Source organism: Lissotriton vulgaris, chromosome 9 (genome assembly GCF_964263255.1).
Source record: "Lissotriton vulgaris chromosome 9, aLisVul1.2, whole genome shotgun sequence".
Lineage (NCBI taxonomy): Eukaryota > Metazoa > Chordata > Amphibia > Caudata > Salamandridae > Lissotriton > Lissotriton vulgaris.
Window position 1 is genome coordinate 561,088,555 of NC_141697.1, and position 20,444 is coordinate 561,108,998.

Sequence of the window (20,444 nt, forward strand, 5' to 3'; positions counted from 1 at the left end):
GATTTTATACTCCACCAGTATGTCTGTGTTAAAGGGAAGAGAATCTTAGGGGCATATTTATAAGCCCCTATCCCCACCAGAGAGTAACTTTTATTGACGCTCCGGTGGTGTAGTGCCATTTCCATATTTACAAAATGGCACTAAGCCACTTAGCGTGGCTTAACTCCACCTTGTAAATATGCTCATTTCTGCTGAAGTCCTCTGCAACAAAGGGGCGTGCAGTGGGTGTTGCTGTGATCGTTCTACGGCGACTCCCATTGCTTTTTGAAGCTGCCCCAGATTTACAAGGCTGAGGCAGTGCCAAAAACTGCTGCCATTGAATACCACATGTTAGAATGGCGATACAAGGAGAAATTATTAATTTGTCTTTTGTTTTTTGCTCTTTCCATGTGTGCTGCATTCTGCAGCACACATCGAAGGAGCCAATCGCCATTATTTATTGTTTGTGTGCAGGAAGGTGTCCTTTTGTGCACATAAACAATCGCCCATACAGTGCAATCACCCTTGCAACATAGTGGCAGGGTGTCTGTGCTGGCGCTAGGCAGCTTTTCTTGTGCCAGTGCTAGGGGAAACACAGCACATTTTCTTGTGAATACGGTGCATCCCTGTGCTTTCAAAATGTCAGAGCACCGCTCTGCCAAATTTGGCGCAGATCCGCGATCCAATTCTTCTACCATTTGGACCACAGTCTGGTGCAGATGATGTGAACATAACATATGAGGAAGGCCAGAAAGGAGCACCCTAAATTCTTAAGTCTGTAACCTCCTTCTTAGGGGAGGAGCCGGCACTGCCTCTACCCGAGGCTCCTCAAAAAAACACAGTGGAAACCCTGGGTGAGCTCCAGGACACCCATTATTTAATTGTCGGAACCCATGAAGTTGAGCCCCGGGGGCCAAAATCAGTCCCCTGCCCCTATACTTAAAATAAGATGTGGTTCCCCGGGCCGTTATTGGCCCAAGGAGGGGGCTGTTTGTCTCCCTCATGCTTATAAATTTGGCCAGGCCCCGGTAGAAGGGGGTCCCTGGAGACAGACATTAAGACGAGGACAGAAGCTGCGTCCCTCCATCCCAATTACAGTAAGGCCAGACCCTGAGAGATGGCGTCCCGGGGGCTGAAATACAGCCTGGGGAGGAGGTCATGTGCCCTTCTCCCCCTTCTAAATATGGCTGGGCCCCGGTAGATTGGGTACCTGGGGGCCAAAAGGCACCCTGGATAGGGGGCCTGCGTACATCCCTCCCCAATTAGAATAAGGCTGGGCCCCGGGAGATGGAGTCCCTTGGTGGAAATACGGACTGAAGAGGGTGACCATGTACCCCCTTCCTAAAAAAACAATGTGGCAGGCCCTGGGGGATGTGGTCCTTGGGGCTAAAATCTGCCTGGGAATAGGGGCCGCACCTCCACCCTCACAGGTTTGCTGCCTTTGAGGGTCCAGGCCCTGTGGCCAACACCCCACCCTGCACAACCAAAAGCTGTGTGTGGCGTGGTATTGGTTGCATGTGCGGGCAGGCTGTGTGCAGGCGTGGGGATGGCTGCAAGCTGACTGTTGACTGCCAGGCCCTGTGACCGATTCCCCCCCTAAAACATAAAAACTCACAGAAAAAACAAAGGTTAGAGGGACGTTATAGTTAGGAAATATATTGTAAAAAACCTTAGAAATTCACTGAAAAAAACCAAGGTTACAGGGACGTTATAGTTAGGTTCTTAATTTACATGCACTGCTAATTAGCCCACATATTACAATGCTCATGACATCTTCTATGACATCATTGATAATATCAGTTCAACATTTGCTGTAAAATTATTGATGAGAAAACTGTTCATAGTGGGGGCACACGTTATAGTTACCCTAAAGCATGAGTTATAGTTAATTTAAATAACTTTAACTATAACAGCTGAATTGCTATGTTTTTTTTGCGTAAATTCTGAGCGTAACTATAACGTCCCTGTAACCTTTGGGTTTTTAGTGATTTTCTAAGGTTTTGTAAATTCTATTTCCTAACTTTAACTTCTTTGTAACCTTTGTTTTTTTCATTGAATGAATATATATGTATATAGATATATATTTATATTTTACATAGTTGTGTTAACCACTGTGTAGTTATATGGGAACCAGAGGTTCCACAGGAATCTGTTGTTTGTTTTGCTAATAACTTTGGCGCATTCGAAAAATCTTCATGAAACTTTCCAAAAAAAAGTTTATCTACCTCAGCTTTTCTTGGAAAGTTTTGAGTGATCTATCAAGTGAGGCCAAGAAAAAGGACAGGTCAAGAATTTGTAATTTTCATAGAAACGTTTTTGGGCTTGTCTGAAGATTTTAACAGCTGCTGTAAGATTTCAACGGGACCAAATACAGCCATTCATGTGACTCCTGTGGGTGCCAGCACAGACATGGTTTCCCCACAAGACCAACAAACAAGCATTTGCAATGTAATAGGTCTCCCATTTTTGAGGGTTGAGCTATTGGCATTGTAAATGACAATGCCTTTTATTTATGTATTGTTTTTAAAACCGATAAATAAAAGGCACTGTAATTTACAATACCTATAGCTTAAACTCTCACAAATGCGAGACCTATCGCATTGCAAATGGGTACTATAATTTTTTTGAAAAGCTTTAGGAGAGAGCGTGTCCTGCAGACAATGCTATTTGAGAAAATATTGCTCGGAGGCGGTAATTAAAGCCTACCAAGCAACAACACACGTAACGGGGGTGTTCCCTTGGCAGGTTACACAATCAGACAAAGTGGTACTAAGGAGGGACTACTAAGCCTTTTGACCAATGAACAGCCACAGTTTACAGTGGACAATGACACAGGCCAATGAAAAATGCTGGCGGAGAGTGGGCGGAGCTTCAGGTCCCTACCTCAATACAGCATGCCTCGCAGAGCAACGCATGCGCTGCCAAGGCTCAACCTAAAAAGGGGCAAGAAAGACAGGTGGAAGAGCAAAGAAGAAGAAAGCAAAGGCGGAGATAGAATTACTCAGGAAACGAGGAATGACATGGAGACGAGCAATGAAAAGGAGACTGGCAGAGAGAAAATGAGAGAAGGAAGATTGAAGTAATAACAAGGGTGGTAGGACAACAAAAGTAACTAGGAGGGAGGAAAACATAAGAGGGGCTAGAGGGTATTCATTGCGATGTAGTTAGAGAATAGGAAGAGAGGGATCAAGAGAAGAAACTAGCAGGCAGAAGAAAGGAGTATTGAGAGAGAAAAGAGTTGCCAAAATGGTTGTAAATGAGGCATATGTTGCTAAATGCATCAGGTTTCCCCCAATTTAAAAAGGTGAGTGAGGAAGAGGTGTGGCGCAGCAACCAGGGCGGCTGACTCTGGGAAACACAGGGCTCACGGTTCGATCCTCGGCGGCAGGTCAGCCCAGCACCATGTGACTCTGGGTAAAAGCTTGCTTCATCTCCCAGACGGCCCTCAGAGCCTTGACACCCTCGTGTAATTGTTTGCGCTTTACAAATACTAGTATTATTATAACATCTCAACCCTGCCATGTATTGATGAGAGTTTCACTCTTCACTTCGCTCTCTCTCCATGCATAGTGGGGGGCTGGCATGACAATAAGTGCCAGGGCTGCTTTTGGTTCTTAGTCCGGCCTTGGTACAGGGTGGGGATTGCCCCCTTCCCTAGCCCAAATGTCAGGAAAGCATTGACGAAGTTTCCAGAGTACTTGACTTGTGCACATTCCTTTATGATGGAAATTAGGCAAGGGAGGGGTACAGAATCAACAAGGGCTTTTTAGTGTGTTTAGTGTAGTGATCACTGCTTGGGAACTTCGATCATTAATCCGAAAGATTGAGGGGCGTGGCTTGGATGCCGAGGAGGTAGGCAGCGTGAGCCCGGAGCTCCGCGCCCGATCCCAGATATCATCCTGATTATTCACGCGAATTCCACTGAAAATTGGAAAATCCGTGATCTAAAGGTGTCACGGAAGCAACGGCGCTCGGAGTGGGTGACCTGTGGCCGATTATAGTCCTGAAAAATTGACTTCTAGCAAGAGCCTCGGGTGTGATAGCCAATGATCTAAGATGGCGCCCTGAGGCCTGGACGAGTGTCGCAGAAGGCGGAGGTGGCTTTTGGCCCGGCTATCCTGTTGACCTAATACTGGCGGTGCTTGCCGGACCGGAGGACCTCTCTAAACCCTGTGAGCAAGTGCGGTTGGCCTTTTCCTCGCTTTGGCGGCGAGTTGACAAGGACACGAGGACACAGGAAGATTCTCCGGGGAGGTCCCCCCAAAATGGCGACGGCTTTGTGAAGGCGACTCCGACTCTCCACGCACGAATCGGAACCTAGAGGCCCCGTTATAGCTGTTGACTCCCGAGAACTAAATTAGCCCCGCGAGTGAGTTCAGGACAGTGTGTAGTGCCCTGCGGGTGTCTTAGATCCCCGGACCCATTGTTCGGGGTACTGTCCGGTGACGAGGTCCTGCATTGCGGACGACTGGGAGGAGAGTAATCGGGCCTCCGGGGGCCAGTACCTGCCGATATGGTGAAACCAAAGGGAAATGGAGATGGAGCGGCTGACTCGGAAACGCTGGATGGAGCGGACCGCGACCACCCTGCTCTCCTGCGCATGCAGGACCGTATACTGGAGGTTATCACGACCACAGCAGGACATCGCTCAGGTAGCGACGGGCCTGGGCCTCCTGAAAGCGGACCATGATAAGCTTAAGGACAGAGTCAAGAATATGGAGGTATCCATGCAAGACTTGGCCCCCTCTCACGCAGCGGTGAAGGCACAGATGGCGGATGCTCTGGACAGATTGAAGGTGCTGGAGAGGAGGGCCGAGGACGCGGAAAATAGGAGTAGGCGCAACATTGTTCGCCTGGTGGGCCTTCCGGAAAAACTTGAGGGTGATGACATGGTTAGCTACCTCGATAATTGGCTACGCACTGAAGTTGCGCCAGAAGGGCTTTCTCCTTTCTTCTCCCTAGAACGGGCCCACAGGGTTCTGGCCCAGCCGCCAGCCCCGGGCCTGCCACCCCGTCCGTTGGTGATTAAGCTGCTCCACTACAGAGATCGAGACTGGCTACTACAGAGGGCGAGGGAAGCAGGACCCTTCCAAGTTGATAACAGCAGAGTCACCCTGTTCCCGGATTACACTTTAGAGACCCAGAAACTCAGGGCCAGTTTCCTGTCGCTCAAGCGAGAGCTCCGGGGAGAGGGCATCAAATGCTCCCTTCTCTTCCCACCGAAGCTGATGGTGATAGTGGACGACAAGTCGCATTTCTTTACTTCCTCGGCGGACGCTTGGGCTTGGTGGGACACATACAAGGCTGTAACGGACGGGGCCAAAGCCAGAGCGGAGGAGGCTCAAGTGCAACAGCCGATTAGGAAATCGCAACGCATTCGCAAGAATCGGCAGAGGACTGGGAAACCATCGGTATCACAGACTGAGGCGGAGAGGAAGGCTGCCCTGCAGGCGGTAGTGGATCCCTCTGGTACGGCCCGGAGCCAGTCCGGGAAAGGCACAGACTCGGAGGAGCAGGGCACGGGATCGGAGACGGAACTCTCGGAATTCGGGGGGGCCAAGGGCCCCATTGTCACACCGCAAACGTCTGGAGAGATCGTCGAGGCCTGAGGCGCTGGACTTGAGGAACGGCATGATGGTCAGACACTAGGGCGCTGTGCCCGTGTGCGCAGCTTTTGCTATAAGGGACTTCGTGAGTTTTAATGGGGGGATCTTGGGGCGGGATGCGCGGGCCTGATTTGGTTTAACAAACTCCTTCGGTGGCGGTCCGCGCCCTGCTGGCCCTTAAGGTAATCGCAGTGGAGACTGCGAGCTCTGGTGTCTTTCCTTGAGGGGGGTATCTAGTTACAACAGTTTGGATGGGTTCACTTCCAATTGTGGGGGGTCCTGTCCTGGGGGGGTGGGAACCGAGAGTAGGTGGGGACGCTTAGGTTGGGTTCAGAGGGATGTGGGGTTCATTTGTTTGGAGAGGGAGGGGGGGTTGGCATGGTGGCATGAGCGCATGGTCAATGGCTGTTATTGCTGTGTCTATAGGTGCAGGGAGGTATGGCTAATTCGGGGGCTCTGAAATGTGTGACCTGGAATGTGCGGGGTCTCCACACCATGGTGCGTAGACACAAGGTTCATGCATATCTGAAACGTAGGGGAGTGCATATAGCTTTTCTTCAAGAGACGCAGCTCACCAAGCAGGAGGGAGTAGCGCTGTAGAGAAGGTGGAGGGGGCAACTATTTAACACAACATATTCGGCCTTTGCGAGGGGGGCCTTGATTTGGATACGAGCTGGGGTTCCCTTCCAGGTCACTAAAAAGGTGGTAGATCCAGAGGGTAGGTTTGTGGCTGTGGAGGGGAGACTTAGGGGCCGAATAGTGTCTCTCTGCAGTGTATATGCTCCGAATGTGGACTTGCCCGCCTTCCTGACAGCGCTTTCAGGCAAACTGGCGAGTTACTTGGCGGGCCGATGATCATGGGAGGGGATTTCAACTCGGTGGTGGATACTGTTTTGGATAGGTCTCATCCCCCGTTGCACTCTTCACCGATACACAGGGTGGCGAAACGAAGGTTAGACTGGCAGGACAGTTGGGACTTGGGAGATGCATGGAGGACACTACACCCTACTACGAGAGATTACTCCTTCCATTCCACTTTACATGATCTTCATGTTGGGTTGGACGTGTTCTTGTGCTCTTCGCCTGTGCTTGCAGCGGTGGGACATGCGGAGCACTTGGCCCGTACGTTATCGGACCACAACCCTCTGTTGTTGTCCCTGAACTGGATGGTGGAAGTCAATTGTGTCCCAACTTGGCGGTTACAACCTGATACCCTAGATGATTTGCTATTTAGGGAGGCCCTGGGGGAGCGAGTGACGCGCTATTTCGAAGAGAACAGTGGCTCCACCTCCACTAGGGCTGTGGAGTGGGACGCGTTTAAGGTAGTGGTCAGGGGGCACTGTAATGGGAGCGTTGCAGGTACTCGTAAGACATTGCTGGACGACCTTGATAGAGCGGAGCGGCGGTTAAGAGAGACAGAAAGAGAGCGCCCAAATCATCCTGAGCTTCAAGAGGGGGTCAGAAACGCCAGAGAAGCAATGGCGGTGGAGTTGGAACAGTTGCATAGTTTCGATCACAAGGTCTATCTAACGAGAGCGCATGCGGAGGGCGATAAGGCGGGGGCAATGTTGTCTTGGCTTGCCAATCCGCATCGGCGGGGTGCTCCAATCATGTCTATTCAAGAGGAGGGAGGCGGGCTCTGCCACACCCAAGCCGGAATCCTGGATAGGTTCAGGGCGTATTATGAGGGTCTGTATGAGAGCGGGCCGACGGGCGGGGCAGAGGAATTGGACACCTTTCTTGGAGGGCTACAGTTACCACAACTAGAGAAATCAGAGGCAGAGGAGCTGGGTCGGCCTATAACGATCGGAGAGATAGGATGCGCGGTGAAGCAGATGGCTAGGAATAAAACCCCGGGGCTTGACGGTCTGCCGATTGAGTTCTATAGCAAATATTTAGAGCACTTGGCCCCGCAATTGCAATTGGTATACAACAAGGCACAGTCACGAGGTAGACTGCCGCGATCAATGTGTGAGGCCCTTATGATCCCGTTGTTGAAACCTGGTAGAGCGAGTGACGCCCTTTCCTCTTACCGCCCATTATCCATGCTCACGACGGATTACAAGATACTGAGTAAAATCCTAGCGAATAGATTGTTGACCCACATGACAGGCCTGATCCATCGTGATCAGTGCGGCTTCACCCCAACGCGAAACACCACCCACAATATCCGCAGATTGACTAGGCTGCTCGGAACTCGGTTGCCGGAGGGGGCTACGCCTTTAGTGCTTTCCATAGACATCGAGAAGGCTTTCGATAGTCTAGAATGGGATTATTTATATGAAGTAATGAGGCGTTTCGGACTAGGAGAGGGCTATATCAACTGGACTAAAGTCCTGTATACTGAAGCCACGGCTAGAGTTAGAGTGGGCTCGCTGATCTCGAGTCAATATCCGGTGCGACGCGGCACTAGGCAGGGATGCTCGCTTTCCCCCGTTTTGTTCGCGCTGGCAATGGAGCCTTTTGCGGCGGAAGCCAGGTCTGGCTGCTATTATCAGGGACTGGTCTATAGGGCTAGGCCGCATGTCATCTCGTTATATGCGGACGACCTGTTGATGTTTTTGGCCGATGCGGAGGAGGAATTAATGGGAGCGAGACGATTGCTAGACTTGTTCGGGCGGTTGTCGGGTCTGAAGGTCAACTGGACCAAGTCTTGCCTGTACCCATTGAAACGGGGAGAGCCATGCCCTCTCACGGCACAGGAGCTCAGGTGGGAGCCTCATTGTCTGCATTATCTGGGCGTTTATGTGTATCACACCCCTGCAGATATGTTGGACGGTAATTTCACACGTTGTATTAACGCCTTGAAGGGATGTATGGATTTCTGGGCCACTCTCCCACTCTCGTTGGCAGGTCGTGTCTCCCTGCTGAAGATGGTGGCACTACCTAGGCTACTGTATTATTTTAGGACCCTCCCGATATGGATACCCGGCTCAGTCTTTCGCCGGCTGCGATCACTGGTCATAGCGTTCCTGTGGGGCACGAGTCGGCGGCGAATAGCGCTAGACACTCTATTGCGGCCCAAAGATGAGGGAGGCTTGGCGGTGCCTGATTTTGAGTGCTATTACCTAGCGGCTCAGCTGCAGACTTTTACACAAGAGGTCGCAAGAGTATATCGGGGCCCGGAACACACTAGAGATGAGGGCACCCCGCGGCATGTGCTCGCATATATCTCGCTTCATCAGAAGCTGTTGCTCAGAGATCTGACAGTGGAAGAACAGACGTTTCGGCTTTGCTGGAACCGGGCGAGTAAACGGGCGGGAGTCCGCCGCATGTATGCCCCGGAGATCCCGCTGGGAATGGTCACGGCCCTGCCACATGGTGGTGATTGGTCGAGACTGTTGGGCTGGGAGGAAGCTGGGGTCCAGATGCTAGGTGACCTTTATGAGGACGGAGCCTTGCTTCCGTTCCAGGAGCTACAGGAGCGTTTCGACCTTCCACGAGGCGATTATCTCCTGCACGCGGCGGTGACGGGCACCATGCAAGACCACTGGGGAGAGGGCCTGCACGAACCCCCGACCTCTATGGCGTGTCAATACGTGATGATGGCGGCGGGAACCTTTAAGGCTGTGACCTGTTTGTACTCCAGGATGTTGCGGGAGGCCTTGCAGCTGCTCACTGCTCTAAAGACTAAGTGGGAATTGGACCTCCAGATGGAGATCCCTGATGCCACTTGGGGGCAACTACTACGTAGAGCACGGAAGAGCACGAGGAACGCCAGATTCCAACTTATACACTTTTATATCATCCATAGGGCATACCTCACGCCGGGGAAACTGAAGCAGTACTTTGGAGTGGAGCAGGCGGCCTGTCCTAGATGTGGTACACTGGGGGCGGACTTGGGACACATGCTCTGGGACTGCCCCACACTTGGGGAATACTGGCAGGAGGTCGGGAGGGCTTTGAATAATGCCACGGATAGGGAGCTACAATACACTAAAGCGGTGGGGGTGCTGCATTGGTTTCCACACACGCCTAAAAATAAGACGACCAGCAGGTTCATAGATATGGGGTTGATATTGGCGAAGAGGGAAATAACCAGGAATTGGAAATCAAAAGTGTGACCCACATATAAACGCTGGTATGGTGAATGCTTGAAGTGGGCGTCGTGCGAAAGCACTCTACGATACCAAATGGCAACAAGGGCTGCTGATGAGAAGGCCATGGAGAGGGCAACAGCGTGGGAAATGATAGTGCAGGCACTCTGGGATGATGATGGTGAGGGGGAAGGAGAGGATACAGATTCTGAAGTGGTTGGTCCCATTAGCACACCAGGAGCGCACCTTTAGCGGATGTTTCACTCCTCCTTGCACACACTAGACCTTACTTTTCTCTATGATTCTACTGCAGCGCCGCCACGGGGGTGGGGATGTTAGGGAGTTTGGGTAGTTGGGGAGTTAGGGGGGGGAGTTGACGGGGGTGTGGGAGGGGTGAAAACTTAAAAGCAGAGAACAGGTTTTTAAGTGTTCAGAAATATGGCGCTCAGCTTATCACGGTAAGTATTAAAGTGTCGTGGTATAGAGTTAGGTGCTTCTTGGCAGAGGAAAACCTTAACCTCTGTAAGAGAAGAGGTTCTGGGACCTCTCTCTAATGTAATTGGACAAGAATCCAGAGCACACTTAGTGTATCAAATCAAATTTCAATCTTCAAATGGTCAAATGGTCGAAGCAATGGGATAGATCAAACACGCATAAGTATTTCAAAAAGGTTTTATTGTTCAACAGTGTTCTTTCCTCAGAATCACTGTGCTTATCACTCTAGCCTACACGTGTTTCATCACAGCATGGTGTGTAAAAGTTCACACAGCGTCGGTGCTATTCGGGCTGTTTGCCCGTGGGTTGAGCCGAGTGCAGCTCCTGTTTCCGCATTCGGAAACAGGAGCTGCACTCGGCTCAACCCACGGGCAAACAGCCCGAATAGCACCGACGCTGTGTGAACCTTTACACACCATCCCCATTCTGACGGAACGGCAACCGATTACTTTCGGTACCGTTCTCCTGCAAACATAAACATCCCGATTAGGACCGGGACGGAATTATCACCGGTCTCCCGATAACGCGCCTTGATCATTCAGATCAGCCCTGAAGATTCACAGCCACATGCTGTGATGAAACACGTGTAGGCTAGAGTGATAAGCACAGTGATTCTGAGGAAAGAACACTGTTGAACAATAAAACCTTTTTGAAATACTTATGCATGTTTGATCTATCCCATTGCTTCGACCATTTGACCATTTGAAGATTGAAATTTGATTTGATACACTAAGTGTGCTCTGGATTCTTGTCCAAAAACTTAAAAGCAGTCCGCGTCCTCCTGTGCTCTCAGAAACAGACATTGGACGATGGAGCAGAGAATGGACTTCCAGCACTCGTCGATCGGCTTCCTATCTGGAAGCCGGTGCGATCAGTTTATGATAACGAAATGATTATATACCATACTGCTGTATTGATATGTTATACTTTATTGTAATGTCTATGCAATCGCTTTTGGTACTGCAATAAAAACGATGTTACAAAAAACAAAACAAAAAAACAAAAAAAAAAATTAATCCGAAATTCCATGTCACTGACCATGTCATGAATGATGTAATATGTGACATCATCAGCAGTGGATTGCGGGTGCGCGATATATAGTTATTGCAACTAACTATATATGGAATTTCATTGGGTTTTATGTCAATAAAATGTCCAGCTAACTATATAGGAGGAATTTCAATGGTTTTTTATATGTTAATTCCTAACTATATAAGGCCTAAAACCTATGGTTTTTTTAGTGAATTTCATTGGTTTTTTTAAAGGCTAATTCCTAACTATATATAGTGTATAACCTTTGGTTTTTTCAGTGAATTTCATTGTTTTTTTAAATGCTAATATATATATATATATATATATATATATAGGAGGTATTTCAATGGTTTTTTATATGTTAATTCCTAACTATATAAGGCCTAAAACCTATGGTTTTTGACGAATCCCCCCCAAACTTTCAGGGAAGGAGCGGAGCGGAGCGAGCCATCTTCTTTGAGAAATTTGCGAAGATTCATCAACCAGGGCCAAAGTTATTCCCAATAGAATGTTGGGGATTTCCTATGGTAAACCGTCCTAACTATATATACCTACTGGCGACCGCCAGTAGGTAATATATATATATACACACCGTTTTGGAGTATATATATATATATATATATATATATATATATATATATATATATATATATTACCTACTGGCTATCGCCAGTAGGTATATATAGTTAGGATTTTTTCCCTATGGGATTTCTGAAAATTCTATGTCTAATAACTTTGGCGTTTGTGGACGGAATCGGCTGAAATTTTCAGGAAAATGGCACATTTTGTTTCTGAGCAGCCCCTGAAAATTTGGTGGGGTTTCGTCAAGGGGGGGCCGAGAAAAAAGGGGGGTCCCAAAACGCGTTTTTCCCATTCATTTTTCCATAGGGCGGTTGGACTCACTTTTAGCTCGAACGGCTGAATGGATTTGCACGAAACTTGGCAAAATTGTAGGGACTGTTAGCCCGATGTGCCTTTGCTAGGTCTCAATATATGTGCTCCAGTAGTTTTTGAGAAATTAACGTTCAAAACAAGATATATATCTGTAACAGCGCTCCGGGCAGCGATCCGGTCCGCTTACTTTTCGCGAAACGGAACTTTGCGCGCTGAAAGCTGATTGGCTCTCCGGTGTCTGTCAACATTCTAAACAGTCCGGAGCGGCCGCCATCTTATCTCTCGGTAGGATCGAGAGAGAAGAAGAGGTGAAAAACGAAGGGGGAATTTATTGAAAGGGGGCAAGGTATACCCCTCTTGACCCCCTAGGAATGTTGTTGGGGTTATTAAAGGGTCCCGTGGGGAAAATAAAAAAAAAATGATTTTTCACGGTAGAAGCGCTTCACGGGCCGCGAACTGGGCCGCAAACTGGTAGCGAAACGGGAATTCGCCATTTTGTGCTTCGTTTTAATTGTTTAGAGACAAAAATTATCGCCGCACATCGGCCACAATGCATGAATATCGCTGAAAAGTCAGCGATATTCATGCATTATCCAGCAAATGCTCTTAGCCATGTTATCCACCTTCCATTGGATAACATGGCTAAAAACTGCTCTGTGCGTGAGCTTTTTTTTTTTTTTTTTTGCTGCGTGACGTTTGTTAACGTTCGATTCGATGGAAATCAGGAAGTGTTGACCACCATTTTGTCACTGCGAGTAAATATTTTGTTATAAATGAATCCTTATTGATAAACATTGTCTGCGCCATCTTGCGTTTTTGTCCAATGCCACAATTTTGTCGTGCACGGCAGCCATTTTAGATGCCTTGACCAGGGCCACTCTCTGCACGCCGCCGATCCTCAGCATGGCTCCCCACCCTCGCAAGCATCTCCCCCACGCACTGGTCACCCCCGCTCTTTCTCTCATGCATGGGCCATATACTTCCCCCCATCTGCGCTGCTCTTCTCTGAGAATCACACCCTGTGCCCGCCCGACACCTCCCTTTCACCCTATTCACTACCGCACCCTCTGACACTCCTCTTCCTCTGTGTCCGATTGTCCAGGCCGGACCTAGGCTATCACCTAGCCCTGCGGATGTAGTTTATGGCCCCAGCTGTAGAGTATCCAGACATGCCAACCCTCCCGATTCAGGCGTGAGACTACTGATTTCAGTGCTAGTCTCCCGCCTCCCGATTCCTGCAAGCAAAAACCCGGGGGCATATTACCAACAACTAGCGATAATTTTTGTCTCTAACTTGTTTAGAGACAAAAATTATCGCCGCACATCGGCGAATTTTATCGCACATAAACCTTGCTATTAGCAAGGTTTATCGCAAATGCGATAAAAAACGGCCGCAATGCATGAATATCGTTGAAAAGTCAGCGATATTCATGCATTATCCAGCAAATGCTCTTAGCCATGTTATCCACTTCCCATTGGATAACATGGCTAAAACTGCTTAGGGCAGGTGTTAGGTTTTGGAGATATTCGCGCTTAGCGCGAATATCTCCAAAAGTTGGTAATAGGAGATAGCGATGGTTAGGGACTGTTTCCAGTCGCTAAAATCTTGGCACGCCCACTTTGCATGTCATTAGTGATAAATATCACTGATATGCAAAGCGGGGCCCAAGATGGTCGCTATCTCCTTTTAGCTGTCACTAACTGGTGTTAGCGACAGCTTGGTAATAGGGAGATAATTTTATCTCTTTTTTTTTTGGCTTTTAAAGCCCAAAAAGCGGAAATAAACCCCCTTGATAATATGCCCCATGATTTCTCGGGGGTTTCAGCTGACAGGGCTTGGTATTGTGTTACGTGCTAATTCTTCCAGGAAACGTCAGAGGGTCGATGCAGGGGTTCTAGAAGGGGTGATAAACCATTTAAGCCTCATGAACAAGCGCATGGTCTTTTAAAGATTTGTGAAGTACTCGGGGCGGCGGTGTGTGTGTGCCCTCTTTCAGGAGCGGGCGGGGGGCACTGCCAGCAACTTGCCAGGCCAGGCAGTGTTCAACACGTGCATCACCCTTTCTCTGCCTGCTATTGCGCTCCATGCTTCGGAAAGGTAAGAAAAAGAACGTGCATTTGAGTTTGAAATGTCCGATCTTGTAGCAGTACACTTGCAAAGCCCACACATAACCCGATTCAAGGTCCCATTCACCCGATTTTTTAAACATATATAGCACTCCAACAAAGTTAGATTTTAAAACTTTATTAACATTTAACTATAATGAACGGAACAAAAACTGTAAAAACATTTAAACATTTTTCACCCAAAAAAGCAACAATGGTCAGAAGCTGTCTTTTGTGCGAATAGTCCCAAGGCAGCACAACGTGCAGAGTTCTGGACGGCACCCAGGTGATGTCGCCTGGGTGCCGCACTGGTTTTGGGATCCTACAATTCTGCTCCGAAAATTGGCGTGGGGCGTCCCGGGTGGGGCGGGGGGAGGCCTCGTCAGTAGCGGTCTGTTGTGCGAATAGTCCCAAGGCAGCAGAACGCGCTGAGATGTTGATGGCACCCAGGTGATGTCCAGTAAACTGCCGCACTGGTTTTGGTATCCTACAATGCTGCTCCGAAAATTTGCGTGCGGCGGCCCGGGGTGGGGGGGGGCGTGGGGGAGGCGGCGTGAACGGGCCTCCCCAGGTGGCGGCCATCCAGCTGAGTTGCGTCCGCTCTTGCGGCTACAGCGTCTCGCTCACCATGTTGTTGAGTTGCTCCCACTCTTGCAGTGCAGCGATAGGCGCCTGCCACATGACTCTTAAAATGGCGGACGGCTCTTCGGTTTTGGGCCTGGTCCACTGAAATGGCCCTGGGACACCTTGGAACTCGGACGCTTGCCTGCTAGGGCTTGGGCTCCATTCTCGAAAAGCGTCCCCTCAGCCGTGAAGATTCTACAAAAGTCTTGGGGGCCCCCGACTCCCGCAGGCTTCCGGTGGGGAGCGGCTGCCATGATTGCTCGCGGAATGACCACGACGGAGCCACGAGATGGTGGTGCTCTCATGCTGACGCCAGCTTCAGTCTGAATGATCCAGAAACAAGGTGGGGCTTTCATCGTTTGGGAAAAAAAAATGTTCTAAACCAATGAAAAGTGTTATTTTTAGGTCATATGACCAAGCCTTCCATCTTTTGGAAACCAAAAGTAAAATGATCCAATGAAAAGTTTTATAAACAAGTCACATGACCTGTTATGCGGCATAGGGCTACAAAAAGCGTAGAAAATCCGTTGGCACGTGAGGCAGAGTCAGTAGCGGACCGATGTGCGAATAGGCCGAAGGCAGCACAACGCGCCGAGATCCGGATGGCACCGAGTTAGTGTCCAGCAAGTTGCTGCACTGGTGTGGCTATCCTACAATGCTGCGCCGAAAGACGGCGTGTCCAGCTGAGTTGCGGTCACTCTTGCGGTACAGTGACTCGAACGCGCCGAGATCCGGATGGCACCGAGGTGGTGTCCAGCAAATTGCCGCACTGGTGTGGCCATCCTACAATGCTGCGCCGAAAGACGGCGTGTCCAGCTGAGTTGCGGTCACTCTTGCGGTACAGTGACTCGAACGCGCCGAGATCCGGATGGCACCGAGGTGGTGTCCAGCAAATTGCCGCACTGGTGTGGCCATCCTACAATGCTGCGCCGAAAGACGGCGTGTCCAGCTGAGTTGCGGTCACTCTTGCGGTACAGTGAGTCGAACGCGCCGAGATCCGGATGGCACCGAGGTTGTGTCCAGCAAGTTGCCGCACTGGTGTGGCCATCCTACAATGCTGCGCCGAAAGTCGCCGTGGGGTGCCCCGTTGGCTTATGAGGTGATGTCAGTAGTGGACCGATGTGTGAATAGGTCGGAACCAGCACAAGGCGCCAAGATCCGAATGGCAAGTCCTGGATGTTGAGTGCCTCAGTTGAGAGTTCTGAGCAGTGCTTGTAAGACTGTCTGAAGCTTATTTGCACCTGCTGCAGCTTCACTATTGCCCTGGTGTGGCCAAAGGTCGCACATGACATAGGCGGCCGGCTCCCGAGGTCCGGCGGAACTTTTTTCCTTTTCCTTTCTGCTTCTTTTCCTACAATCCGTTTCATCTGAAGACACGACCAGGTCCCTGAATGTGTGCAGGGGGACGCTATTGATTGAATGAAAATGGCGGCTTGACACAAAGCTGACTCAAGCGTTGCTGTTGATGCTATACAGACAAAAATTGGTTTTCAGTTTGTACATTCTTCAGGATTTTTTTTTCTATCCAAGTCTGATTGAGAGTTTGTAGAAAAATGGCTTCAGATTTTCCACATACTACTCTTCAACATTCTTCCTAAATGTAACAATGTGAAACTCACTAGGAGAACGGCTGTTTCTGTTTCCTTTCAAAATGCTGCCAACAATATTTTCTGAATGGAAGACACCATCTTGTAGCATAAAGGGCCGAAAGGGGTTCTGGTCTGGCCGATGGTTGGTGGAGACATTTTGACTATATCTTGGACCTGCCCGGCCTCGCCCAAAATGGCGCCGGTATAAATGGGACTCGTAACTCCTTGCCCGCAAATGTATATCTAGAAAATGTTATTGTAAGTGGCCCTGTCGTATTTTAATTACAAAATGTACGTCCACCGATTCCGCAACTGTTAGACACCTTTGTTCTTGCAACCTAATGGCCCGCTCGTTACGTTCCTCTACAGTGTAAATGTCTCCTCATCATATACGATTTCAGTTTGCTCCGTGGCCGGCCCACGTGGTTATAGGCCCGTATTTGTATACTGACATTTTCACAATAAAGGTTTTTAAAACAAAACATGGTAGTAGTATTTACATTGGTAAAGTTTTTACTTTTAGTCACTGTTTTCGAATCAGTAAAAGGCAAGTGAAATAAAGCAGTCCAATTACATGACGGATAAAAGGTATAATATGTAGGAACGCAGTAAAGATAAATGGTCAAGGGCAGTTGTGTTTTTCATTTCTGCAACATAAAGTGATCGATAAGAATCTGATAATCAGGCGTATCGGCGACTAAGACAGCAGGCCGAATCTCTTTTACTCAACGGCTCCGTCATGGAAGGAAGAAACGCCCTTTTTCTCGAAAAAGGAATATATTTTACTTGCAGGACAGTTGTAAATTTTCCGGGAAAGTACATTAGCCTGGAATATTATAACATATGTTTAAAAAAAAATAATGTTCGAAAACAATAAAAAGCGTAATTTTTAGGTCATATGACCAAGCTTTTCATCATTAAAATAACAAAAGTAAAATGAACCAATGAAAAGTTTTATTAACAAGTCACATGACCTGTTATGCTTACGTTACGCGCTGCGCGCCGCGCCTCGGATCACTTCCGGGTGCGCTAACGCGGCGTGTCATATAACGCATTACGCGACAACGTAGGTCAAGAATATAGTCAAAATGTCTCCACCAACCAGCGTTCGGAACACAACCCCTTTCAGCAGTCCAAAAAGTTCTGTTAAATGACAACAGAGGGGACAGGCAACAAGAACCATCAGTCAAAGAGGGGAGGGCAAGTTCTTCTCTTCCGGGTCATGTTGGGGCGCTACCGGAACTGATCGAATTGGTAGTCTACAGTGTTTCTGGATGTTTCAGACTAAAGCTGGCGTCAGCATGAGAGCACTACCATCTCGTAGCTCCGTCGTGGCCATTCCAGGAGCAATCATGGCAGCGGCTCCCCACCAGAAGCCTGCGGGAGTCGGAGGCCCCCAAGACTTTTGTAGAATCTTCACGGCTGAGGGGACGCTTTCGAGAATGGGACCCAAGCCCTATCAGGGAAGCGTCCGAGTTCAAAGGTGTCCCAGGGCCATTTTAGTGGACCAGGCCCAAAACCGAAGAGCCGGCCGCCATTTTGAGAGTCCTGTGGCAGCCGCCTATCGCTGCACCGCAAGAGCGGGAGCAACTCAACTACATGATGAGCGAGACGCTGTAGTCGCAAGAGCGGGCGGTAAACAGCTGAATGGCGGAAGAGGCACAGTGTAGCAAAAGCGGGCGGAATGGCAACTGAAACGGTAAAGGGGCGCCCCACTACAGCGTGTCTTCAGGTCAAACGGATTGTGGGACAAGGTCCAGAATTGAAGAGTCATCAAAAGGCAAAAAGTTCCGCCGGACCCCGGGAGCCGGCCGCCTATGTCGGGGGCGATCTCAGGCTACACCAGTGCTATAAGACTTGGGGAGGGTGTCGGAGCCAAGCGTCTTCTCCGAGTCCATGGCCATCACACCGCCCCTCAGGGGCCTCCGTCAAGCTGTTTAGGAAGGTAACATATCACATTGTTTTCTAATGCAGTCAGGTCCACAAACGACACTCACTTACTTTGAGAATAGTGAAGCTGCAGTAGGTGGAAATAAGCTTCAGACAGTGTTACAAGCACTGCTCAGAACTCTTAACTATGGCACCCAACATCCAGAACTTATGCCATTTGAGAATGGCAGTGACATTGAAGCAACTCAGGGACCAAAACCATTAACGTACTTTCACGTATGAAAATCTTACTTGGGGAGGGGGCAGGAGCGAAGCGCCCCCTCCCAGTCCGCGCCACCACACCGTATGTTGAAAATCTGAAGCCATCGTTCTACAAAGTGAACCAACCTTGGATTGAAGAATCTAGAAAAATGTACAAACTGAAAACCAGTTTTGGTCTGCATAGCATCAGTAGCAACGCTTGCTATCAGAGTGCATGAGTTTCATGCTCGATCGATTGAGCTAGCCGGATCGGGCAATAAAAAGTATAAAATAGTTATGTAAATAGTTATTTAATAAAATGTTTTACCCTGTTTCTTTGCTGGTGTGTTGTCTATATTTTTAATATTTGCATAGGGTTTGTCGTTATTTTGGGCGGGGTGGGTGACGGAGTCGAGCTGTCTTGCAGCCCTCATGGTGTGGAGCTCAGTTCATCTCACTATTTTCGTATTTCTCATGAAGGGTTGTTCCTAATATAACTATTTTAGCGAGGTCAAAAAGAGATCCAATTAGTGGCCTACTGATTTTGCTCGATTACTTTTATTTTTTTACACGATTTTTCACTATCTGCAAAGACTAAACAGAGTATTGCGACTTTGTGCTTGTTTGTAAATAGAGAATGATCCAAAGAGAACCAATTCTAAAACAGTAAATGCTTGGATAACAATCAATCAAATGGAGAGACAAGCAGGCACGACGGATTACAACGGGGGCAAAGGCCTGCGTTAACTACCGTTCACTATCTGCAAAGAGAGAGTACTACTAAGAGAAAAGAGGGGAGGGGGGGGCAGCGTTCAAAGCACATCAGCGTGCATAAATACGAAAATGTTTTTATCTATCACGTACTTGACATTTTAAAGCTTTTCATATTTGCTATTAAAAAACCAATGAAATTCACAGAAAAAACCATAGGTTATAGTGGATATATAGTTAGGAATTTGCATTTACAAAACCTTGAAAATTCAATGAAAAAACCATTGGTTTTAGGCCATATATAGTTAGGGATTTGCATTTACAAAACCTTATTTTACTCGCATAAAACCATTGAAATTCCATATATAGTTATAAGCGCTAACTATATATCGCGCACCCGCAATCCACTGCTGATGATATCACATATTACATCATTCATGACATGGTTAGTGACATCACTGATGACATCACTGATGACATCTCAAATGACATCACTGATGACATCACTGAAAACATCTCATTTGACATGACTGATAACATCACTGATGATATCATTCATGTGATAATACCATGAACCTCTTCAGACTCTAATATAACCTTAGATACAATCAGTGTAAACAGACAGTCACAGACTGTCACTCATCCATGGAGTTACTCACACACCTAGTCAGTTATGCCAAAAATCAATCACACCTCCATTTTCTCAACTATACAGTTATACACACCTTACTTATTCAAACATATACTAACACATATTTACTTTACTCTCTTATACAATCTCTGATACATGTTCACAATGATCCATACAGCCACTCACACATTCACTGGCTCTTATGCACAGTTATTTATAGATGTCAACTCTCACATGTACTGTGTTTTACATATGTACTTAATTTGACATGTAGCACTGAGATATCCATTCACTCACTAATACACTCATGCACAGTCAACCGCCCATACAGCTGTTTGCACATGCACTTTTGAATCTATACATATAGTGAATCAACTACTCACACATCTATGTACAGAGTCACACACCTCCCAGCCACCCATACACACACACTCAGTTTCCCATACAAATACTTGGACAACCAATCAATAACCCATACAGTTACTCATATAGCTACTGATCAACATATGCAGCAGTTTGTAGAACAACAGATATAATGATGCACAAATTAAAACAGTTTAGTCACTAACCCATGCACTCAGTGAGACACATTTAATCACTCACTCAATCA

At 48.1% G+C, this 20,444-nt stretch overlaps 1 protein-coding gene across 2 annotated transcripts in view; it reads left to right on the forward strand.

Annotated features, from left to right (window-relative positions):
- The window catches only part of MAP4K2 (mitogen-activated protein kinase kinase kinase kinase 2), a 348,117-nt gene that overhangs the window by 261,754 nt on the left and 65,919 nt on the right, over window positions 1–20,444 (forward strand). The gene's annotated exons all lie outside the window — the stretch shown is intronic.